The sequence below is a fragment of the Trichechus manatus genome, unplaced genomic scaffold (genome assembly GCF_000243295.1).
Source record: "Trichechus manatus latirostris isolate Lorelei unplaced genomic scaffold, TriManLat1.0 scaffold00159, whole genome shotgun sequence".
Classification (NCBI taxonomy): Eukaryota; Metazoa; Chordata; class Mammalia; order Sirenia; family Trichechidae; genus Trichechus; species Trichechus manatus.
Window position 1 is genome coordinate 3,018,541 of NW_004444095.1, and position 10,232 is coordinate 3,028,772.

The following is a 10,232-nucleotide window of genomic DNA, read 5'->3' on the forward strand; positions in this document are numbered from 1 at the left end:
CTAAATCTGTATGTTTCATCTTGAGTAACGTCCTCAGCTTCAAACTCAAATAGATAGCTCTAGTTAATATTTCCACCTAGATGTCCTGCAGGCACATTAACAATATCATTCATCTTCCCAAATAAATTCACCTATCCTTCTCCTCATGTCAATTAATGGCTTCTCCATCCATCCAGTGACCAAATAAGTAACTCTTAAGTCATTAAGAGTCAATGTTTGAAAAATGGTTGGCCTGAAGGTAAAGCCCAGATTATTTAGAATGGCATATAAGGGCCTTCGGAGCTCTGGTGGCACAGTGGTTAAGAGTTACAGCTGCTAACCAAAAGGTCGGCAGCTCGAATCCACCAGTCGCTCCTTGGAAACGGTATGGGTTGCTATGAGTTGGAATCGACTGCACAGTAATGGGTTTGGTTTGGTTTGGTATAAGGGCCTTCACAATTTGACTCCATCATACTTTTCTAAACTTATCATCCATCATGACCTTTGGCTGTCACACATATCATATCTACTGAGTCTACCCTAGCCGCACAAGCCAAATTTCTCCTGAATAAGCCATAGACTTTCTTACTTAATCTTTTGTTCATGTAGTTCCTAGAATGTGACCTAAGAGCTCACAATCTTAAGACTGGAAGAACCCATCAGTCAATTGTTCTGATACACACACACACACACACACACACACACACACACACACCTACACTTATTCTTTCTCATAATATACGGGCAGTTTCCGGGTTACAAACGAGATCCATTCCTAAGTCTCCCTTTAAGCTGAATTTGTAGGTAAGTCAGAATACGTGCATACAGTTCTTATTTAGCCTTACTTTAGTGCAAGAAAAGCTTCAAAGCCTTTTCAATGATTTAAAAACTGCATGCGCAGCAAGTGAAGGTGATTGTAATTAAGAATTTGTTTCAAGTAAGGGTTGGTTCAATCGTTTCAAATTGAGGGCAAATTTACATAACATTAAAGGGCAAGGTGAAGTTATCAGTAAGTTGACAGTAACCAGGGGACTTACTGTAGTCTAAATCCCACCCATCACCTCCTAAATGTGATGACACATTGATGGGAGGACTACCATATCTTTGTAACTCCTGGTACCCAGAATGGTATATTCAAACAGAAATTGGTACTTAGTAAGGGTTTGTTGAATAAATCAAACAATTAATGAATAAACCAAGAAAAATAAATCTGTTGCTGTCAAGTCACTTCTGACTCATAGCAACACTATAGGACAGAGTAGTACTGCCCTATAGGGTTTCCAAGGAGCAGGCTGGTGGATTCAAACTGCTGACCCTTTGGTTAGCAGACAAGCTCTTAACCACTATGCCACCGGGGCTCCATAATTAATAAATACCATAATTAAATCCCAGATCTACTAAGTCCCAGGCCAATGTTTATTCCCTCCACTTCACCATACTGCCTCAAACTACTCTGCTAATTATAAACCTCTCTCTTATTCATCAATTCATTTCCAAAAATATCCATTGAGCACCCACTAGATATAAAACCACTTTTCAATATCTTCCCTCTCAAATTTGGCCTGGTTACTGATGTATTTCTACTTATTCTCCTCACTGTATGGAATGCAAAGTAGAGATATCCTTACAAATTGCCTTGATTTTTCTGGGTGAATTACATTCTGGAATATGAAGAAATCGCCCTTTACTTCATCTTTGATGACTGCTGTGGTTCCTAACACAATGTAAAATGTTATGGATGAGCTCTCTGACCCTTCCCCTCCCCTGCAAAGGTTGCTTCTTTCTCATGTAGGTCAATTGCTTTTTATTGTAGGGAGTTGATGTACCCAGAAAATAACTTGGGAAGCTATGTTAGCTCACATTGGATAAAAGTTCCCTTCCACCTCTGTCACTTAATCATAGAATTTATTCTATATTAGCAAATAGGAGTTATGGCCAGAACCTTACATAATCACACAATTGCATATTCATAAAAATAATCAACAGTGCCATAAATATTGAAAACAACACAAGAACTATAGAAATACTTTTATGTATATTCATAAAGGTTGCTATGAAATAGGGTATAATAACAACATTCCATATTATAACAGAAGACAAATAGAACTCCAAGAGTGTATGAAAGGTACTAGATGGCATAAATTGAAAAATAGAGAAGTGCCAAGTTGTAGATGGTGCGTATGACTCAGTATTGTTCCCTTCAAATTCCATTTTGAGGCTAGGATTATCTATAAGATACAGTATAGGCCAGTTGTTAAACACATTTACGCAAGAGTCAAATAGCCTAGGTTCAAATCCTACCTCGACTTGTGAAGAGTTCTACAATCCTGGGCAAGTTACTTAACCTCTCTAGGCCTTAATGTCTCCATCTGTATAATGGAGGTACAGAATTGTGAAGAGTAAATATGACATATTTAAATAAGTGGCTGGCCACTACCATAAAAACTCATGAAAATGTTTACACACAAAAAGAAACAATCTTTGATGGTTGCAGGGGGTGGGGATGGAAAAATACTAAATAGACAATAGATAAGTGGTAACTTGGGTGAAGGGTAAGACAGTACACAACACTGGGGAAGCCAGCACAATTTGTCCAAGGCAAGGTCTTGGAAGCTCCATAGACACATCCAAATTCCCCGAGGGACTGAATTGCTGGGTTGAGGGCTGTGGGGACCATGGTCTCGGGGAACATCTAGCTCAAGTGGCATAACACAGTTTATAAAGACAATGTTCTACATTCTACCTTGGTGAGTAGCATCTGGGGTCTTAAAAGCTTGTGAGTGGCCATCTAAGATACTCCACTGGTCTCACCCCGTCGGGAGCAAAGGAGAATGAACAAAACCAAAGACACAAGAGAAAGATTAGTCCAAAGGTTTAAAGGACCACAACTACCACAGCCTCCACCAGACTGAGTCCAGCACAACTAGATGGTGCCCGGCTGCCACCACTGACTTTTCTGACAGGGATCACAATAGAGGGTCCCAGACAAAGCTGGAGAAAAATGTAGAACAAAATTGTAACTCACAAAAGAAGACCAGACTTACTGGCCTGACAGAGACGGGAGAAACCCTGAGAGTATGGGCCCTGAACACCCTTTTAACTCAGTAATGAAGTCACTCCTGAGGTTCACCCTTCAGACAAAGATTAGACAGGCACATAAAACAAAACGAGACTAAAGGGGCACACCCGCCCAGCAAGGACTAGAAGGCAGGAGGGGACAGAAAAGCTGGTAATAGGGAATGCAAGGTCAAGAAGGGAGAGTGTTGACATGTCGTGGAGTTGTTAACCAATGTCACAAAACAATATGTGTACTAGTTGTTTAATGAGAAAAACTAGTTTGTTCTGTGAACCTTCATCTAAAGTATAATAATAAAAAAATAAATAAGTGTCTGGAACTCCATAAACATTCAAAATGTGCAAGCTTTGGATTAGTACTAATTATCTAAAAATGCAAACTTAATCATGTAATTTCCCCCCATTTAAACCCTTAATTATTCCTCAATACTTATGGATTAAAATGCAAACACCCTAACATGGTATTTCACACTCTCCACGTTCTGATCTCTGCCTTTCTCTCCAACATAATCTGCCTTTCTCTCAAATGTAACATTCTGATGCTGGTAGTCGTTTCCAGTATGCACTGTGACGTTTCAGTCCTCTACAACTTTAATCATGCAAGATCTTTAGTGTCCACCCTCCTCCCATCCTATGTCACTTATCATTTAAGATGTAACCTGAGCACCCTTAGCTATCCTGAGACCAAAAGAACTAGATGGTGCCTGGCTACCACTACCAACTGTTCTTTTCAGTGCCACAATAGATGGATCCTGATAGAATGGGAGAAAAACGCAGAACAGAACCTCAAATTCTTAAAAAGTCCAGACTTACTGGACCATTTGAGACTAGAGGCCTCCCTGAAACTATTGCCATGAGATACCCTTTAAACCTTGAACAGAAACTATTCCCTGAGTTCACCTTTTAGCGAAATAACAGATTGGAACATAAAACAAATATTATCTGTCTGTACAATGCTCCATTAAAACAGTTATATGAGATCAAAAAGCCAACAATTACTCTAAAGCAATGATAGGAAGATAAGGGGGCAGGGAAACTAGAGTGCTGGAAACAGAACAACCAGAATGCAATCAAAGAGAATGTTGACATATTGTGGAAAATGTAACTAATGTCACTGAACAATTTGTGTAGAAATTGGCAAATTGGAATTTAATTTTCTGCATAAACTTTTGTCAAAAACATGATACAACATGATTTTTAAAAGTTGTAACCCATTCACATCATTGTACTGCTAGGTTTTCCCAGTGTTCTCCCTGTTTCCCCAATGTTTTCCCTCTTTAAGACTAGGTTAGTAGTCTTGGTTCTGTTCTCAAATAAAAATACATTATATTACGATTATCTGCTTTTGGTCTTTTAATTGTGTTTTATAACTCTGTTTATTTGCCAATTTTCCAACTTGATCACCTTATATGTCTTTACATTCCAAGCACCTGACACACAGTAGGTGTTCTGAACATTTGATGAATAAAAGCTAAATATAAATGAATAAGTGAATGGTCACCAGAAGTAGGGACTCTAAATTAGGATAAGACTTAATATAGGATACATGGTCACTGAAAACAGATGAAGCATGTTGCAAATACTCTTAAGTGACCCTGTTTGATGGAATGCCATCGTTCCCCCTTCAGGTGATTAGATTGACTAAGCGGTAGTAATCAACAGCTAACAGAAGTGCAGATATTTTCGTGAACTGATGTTCTTTATCACTTGCTGTCTCTAAAAGAGATTCTATCAAGTTGAGTTGGGTGAGGTTATGATACTTGGTGGAGTCCTAGGGTGGCGCAAACATTTAAGTACTCGACCACAACCAAAAGGTTGGTGGTTCAGACCCTCCCAGAGGCACCTTGGAAGACAGGCCTGGTGATTTGCTTCCAAAAGGTCACAGCTTTGAAAACCCCATGAAGCAGTTCTACTCTGCACACATGGGGTCACCGTGAGTCAGAAATGACTCGATGGCAACAACATGATACATACTAGTACTGAAAAAGTTAAAGAAAAAAGAAGAAATCTGTACACCTTTACTCATGGAATTATCACTACTTCCTGTGGGCCTTTTATATAAATTGCATCATCTTGTAAAATAGACAATTTCTAGGTGGCAGTCATTTTAACAATTATTAAGCTGTTTTCTAGTATTTATAAATATACAACAATTAGAATCTTCCATATTTGAAAGATAAAGACAAAATATGAAATTGTATTAGTATAAATTATACCTCCTCATGCCCAGAAGAATGAAATCTGCTTTTAGTAATAATAGGAATAATGACTATTTCTCTGGTGCATTATAATTTACAAGGTGATTTCAAATATCCCATCTTGTTTGAACAGGAATATGTGGGTGTAGACTTGGTATAGGTAAAAATAAGTCACTATGAATTAGTATGCAGACTTGAATTATACTTTGGTAGTGTGTTATGAAAAAGTTAACTACTTTTTTTGTTAAAAATCATAATCATGAATTAACTATGGTCAAATAAGTCAAAGTAAGAACAAGATCTCCAATGTAATTTGGAGGTGAAATTAAATACTTGGATACTATGGCAGAACTGCTAACTAGATGCCTGTTTCCACACCTCAGTCTAGTCAATATTGCTTTTAACATATCCAGTTTCTCCACTGAAAAAGAAAACAAAATACATTATTTTGTCATACATATTTACCTATTTTAATGGGTTGAAAAATAGTTCTCAAATAAAAAGGAAAGCAATAAGTCAAATGTGCACAACAGCCATTTTCATATGTCCATGTTTATGCTTTAGCAGCAGACAAATGTTCAAACCCAGGGACCTTTTAGGTGTGTATTATAAGAACTCTTTAAACTCATTGCTGTCGAGTCGATTCAAACTCATAGTGACCCTATTATAAGAGGGATATTTAAATCTCAAAATATATTTGCTAAAACTTGCACTATTAATTAAGACTGACGGGAATAGTATAATACATGTAGCTGATGCCTCACACCTTATTTCCTTAGCCCAATCCTGAGTTCACCTGTAACTGTGGTGAATGGATTTGCTGGATGCTGAAATTTTCCCACCTCAAGCACCTACATCACTCTGTTCTTTCATGAAGGTATTCTTCAGTTGTAGGAGAGTCTATCTGCTGGGCATTCTGGAAGTGCCAGAGATTTAATTCCCCCAGGGGCAATCCTCAGCAAATAAAGGACAGAAATATACGGACAAACAGTTCAGTAACGATTGTTAGGCAAGTTCTACAATGTTTCTCAAGGGTTCCCAGGGACATTGACTCCCTGTTGGGCACAATAGCACCTTTATTATCTGTTCTCCCTTCCCTGACTTACTTTCCCTATTCTCTCTCCTCTACTTCTCAGCTTTTCCAGTTGCCAAAGAGTCAACTTCCACTCATCGTGACCCCATGTGTGTCAGAGTAGAACTGTGCTCCATAGGGGTTTCAATGGCTGATTTTTCTGAAGTAGGTCTCCAGGCCTTTCTTCCTAGGTGCTTCTAGGTAGACTCGAACCTCAATCCTTTTAGTTAGTAGACAAGCAACTTAACCATTTGCACCACCCAGGCACTCTTACTTCTGAGTATCACCTCTCAGATAAGCTACCCATACCAGTACTTGTTTCAGAGTTAGCTTTTGGAGTACGTCAAAGTAACCCATATGGGTACTGGATCTAGGTTGACTTGAACATGTACTAGCTACGTAGACTTAGAAAAGTCTCTTCAAAAAAATCAAGCCTTATTTTGCTAGTCTGTAAAATGAAAATAATAATAATAACCCCATAGTTTTGATGAGATATCCTGTACAGCACCAAGTATAGTCTTAAGCAAGGACTTAGTACAAAGTAATGTCAATATAGATAATTGCTATTATTATTCATAACTATATATTTAATTGCATTGAAAGTTTGTGCGCATGTTGGTAAATTGCATTAATTGCTCAAAATTCTTCCTTTCCTATATATATATATATATATATATATATATGTGTATATATATATATATATATATATATATATATATGTTCCTTTCTTCTTCCTACTTGCGACGGTCCACCCTGGGAGGATTATATTTCCATCTCACTGATGTGGTTTGGGTCATATGACTTGCTTTGACCAAAGAAATGTGGGGAGACATGACAGTGTGTCAGTTCTGAACTAGAGCCTTAAAAATCGTGTTTTTATTCCTCTCGGTTCTTCCTCTCTTTGTCAGAGGAAGAGTATGTCTCAAGTAGCTGCTGTTCCCAAATGGAGAGACACATACAGCAGACCTGAATCCAATCAAAGCTTGAAGCAGACATGTGAATTAGAAATACATGTATGTTCTTATAAGCTACTGAGATTTGAGGAGGGAGTTTGTTACAGAGCATTATCTCAGAATAAAACTAATAGAGCAGGTAAATAGCAAATATGCCCTATAGCAACAAATACATTAATAGCAGACTTCAGATATACTTTCTTCATTTAAAAAAAAGGAGGATTGTATTTCATTGTTAAATCTAAATTTAAAAAGAATCGAAGTTTGAAATCTAACATTAAACTCTCTAAAAGATTCCCATTTATAATATCTTTCTTTTCTGTTGTGTTCTTTCTCCTTCCCAAACGATTCACAATTTTAACATTAAAATAAGCAAGTTTTTGACAGGAGAAAAAAATGGAGATCTAGGAAGAAGCACCACGCCGTCCCTCCACAGCAAAGGCCCAAAAAACTAAGCCAAACAGAGAAAACAGCAATCCTGAAACCCTAAAACATCAAATGAAGAGATAAAGAACTCAGCCAACCACCAAATGGAGTGAGAAAACTGGCAGAGAACGGAGATCGAGGAGAGATTCATGCAGAGGTCCCCTACCAGCTAACGCAGCACGGATCCACCATCTTGGATGCCTATCGAAGACCAGCAAATAGAGGGTACAAGAAAGAAGCTTCACAGAGCTTCCAGCGGGAGACAAAACAACTGGTAATTTGTGATATACTCTTTCCTACCCCCCACCCTTCTTCTCCCCGACTCGGCCTCCTCTGCTTCCTGCAGTCACAGTCTCTCTTGTCTGGGAAGCACCGGCTGCTTGGATTCCATCCGCCTGTACTAGCTGGCTCTCTGAGTGCCATTTGTTGGCTGCTGGTGTTGCTTTTTTCAGCTTCTTTTGATTTCTTCCTTACCTCTCACCACCTCCCCCGCCTTCCACTCAAATACCTGGCACCATGCACCATCTTTGCTTCTTCCTGAGGGGCTGTGGAGCTCTGGTAATTTGTGATATACGCTTTCCCACCCCCCACCCTTCTTCACCCGCACTCTGCCTCCTTTGCCTCCCGCAGCCACAGTCTCTTGTACGGGAAGCACCGGCTGCTTGGATTCCACCCACCCGCACTAGCTGACTCTCTGAGTGCCATTTGTTGGCTGCTGGTGTTGCTTTTTTTCTGCTTCTTTTGATTTCTACTTTACCTCTCATCACCTCCCCCTCCTTTTGCTCAAATACCTGGCTCTGTGCACCATATTTGCTTCTTCCTGAGGGGCTGCGGAGCTCTGTTTGAGTGTGGAACTGCTTCCCGGTCTCGACTGCCACACTAGTGGGATCCCGGGGCTTTGGTTTGTTTGTTTGTTTTGAATTATTTGTTTGTTTTCTTTTCCTTTTCTTCAGTTGGGAGCCCGCTCTGGCCAGGCGGTGCTGTGTAGCTTGGAACCTACCCCTTCGGCTTGTGCAGACACGCAGAGGGATCCCTGAGGGCATTTCTTTTTTCACTTTTTTTTTCTGTTTTTTTGGGGGGCTTTTCTTGTTCATTTTCTTTTAAATTTGTTTTCTTTTCTTTTCCCTCTTTTTCCCTTTTTGTCTTTCTTCATTACTCAGTTTCTCATCTCTCTATACCTTCCTTCTCTTTCTGTTCCCTGAATACCTGGTGCTGAATACCTCTACTCCTTCTAGCCAGGCTGTACTGCCACACCTGAGAACAACTTCCCTAGACCTCATAGCCACACTGGTGGGATCCCTGGGAACTTTGCTGTTCTTTAACCTTTCTGATTTTTATTTATTCATTCTTTTCTTTTCTTTTTTTTCTTCAACTTCCCCTTTTTGTTTTTCTCCATTTCATAGTCTCTCATCTCTCCACTCCAATGACAAGCTCCCCTAGCATTTTGTTTGTTTGTTTGTTTGTTTTTGGCTCCTGTTTCTCTCTCCTCTCTCCCATATCCATCTTAGCTCCACACATAACAATCTCCCCCCAACATCCTGCCTACCTTCACTGTGCATAATCACCAAGCAGCACAGGCAGGGCCTACTGGAACCTGCCCCGCACTGATTACGACCCACCCTGGTGGCTGTAGTAAGTGCCAAAAACAACCTGTCCCAGTAACTCCTCTTTGGCTAGACCTGCCCTGCTGTACCGTATCTGAGCAACTGACCCTGCCAGTTGGAGAAGGAGGCAAAAAGTATTGTGCCCACAGACAAGCAAACAACAAAGAACACACAGCCCACCTGCTCAGACATAGCCAAATTAAAAAAAAAAAAGATGAAACAAACAAATCTACAATTAATAAATGAGAAAAATAACTACTGAATGCCCTGAAGACAGCAGACAATATCAAAACATTTACAAAAACAGGACAGGATGGTTATAGTAGACGTCCAAAATAAAACACCAGGTGACTTCCCAGTGGAAGAAAAGGCGCTAGAACTACCTGATAGGGGATTCAAATCTCTAATACTCAGAATTCCCTAAGAGTTGAAGCAAAAAGCAGACAAAAATGAGGAAAAAATAGACAAATCATGGAAAAGGCAGACAAATTCATGGAATAATTCAGGAAAATAATGCAGGAACAAAATTCTAAAATAATTTCACAACTAGAAATTATACAAAGACAACAATGAGAAATCCAAAAGATAAACAACAAGATTTCAGAAATGGATGATGTCATAGAAGGGCTGAGGAGCAGATTTGAAATGGTGGAAGACAGGATAAATGGAATTGAAGAGAAACACCTGGATACAACTCTGAGGAAAACTCAGAAAAAAGAACAAAGAAAAATGAAGAGACCCTGAGAGTTATGTGGGATACAATTAAAAGCAAAAAGTTGAGAGTGATTGGAGTTCCAGAACAGGGGGAGAAAACAGAAAACACAGAGAGGATCATTGAAGAACTGCTGACAGAAAACTTCCCCAATATCATAAAAGATGAAAAGCTGGCCATCCAAGAAGCTCAACGAACCACATATAGGAGAGA

The 10,232-nt window shown here is 39.3% G+C and overlaps 1 protein-coding gene across 1 annotated transcript in view; it reads right to left on the reverse strand.

Annotated features, from left to right (window-relative positions):
- DMD (dystrophin) overlaps positions 1-10,232 on the reverse strand; it is a 2,372,918-nt gene that overhangs the window by 2,051,445 nt on the left and 311,241 nt on the right. The gene's annotated exons all lie outside the window — the stretch shown is intronic.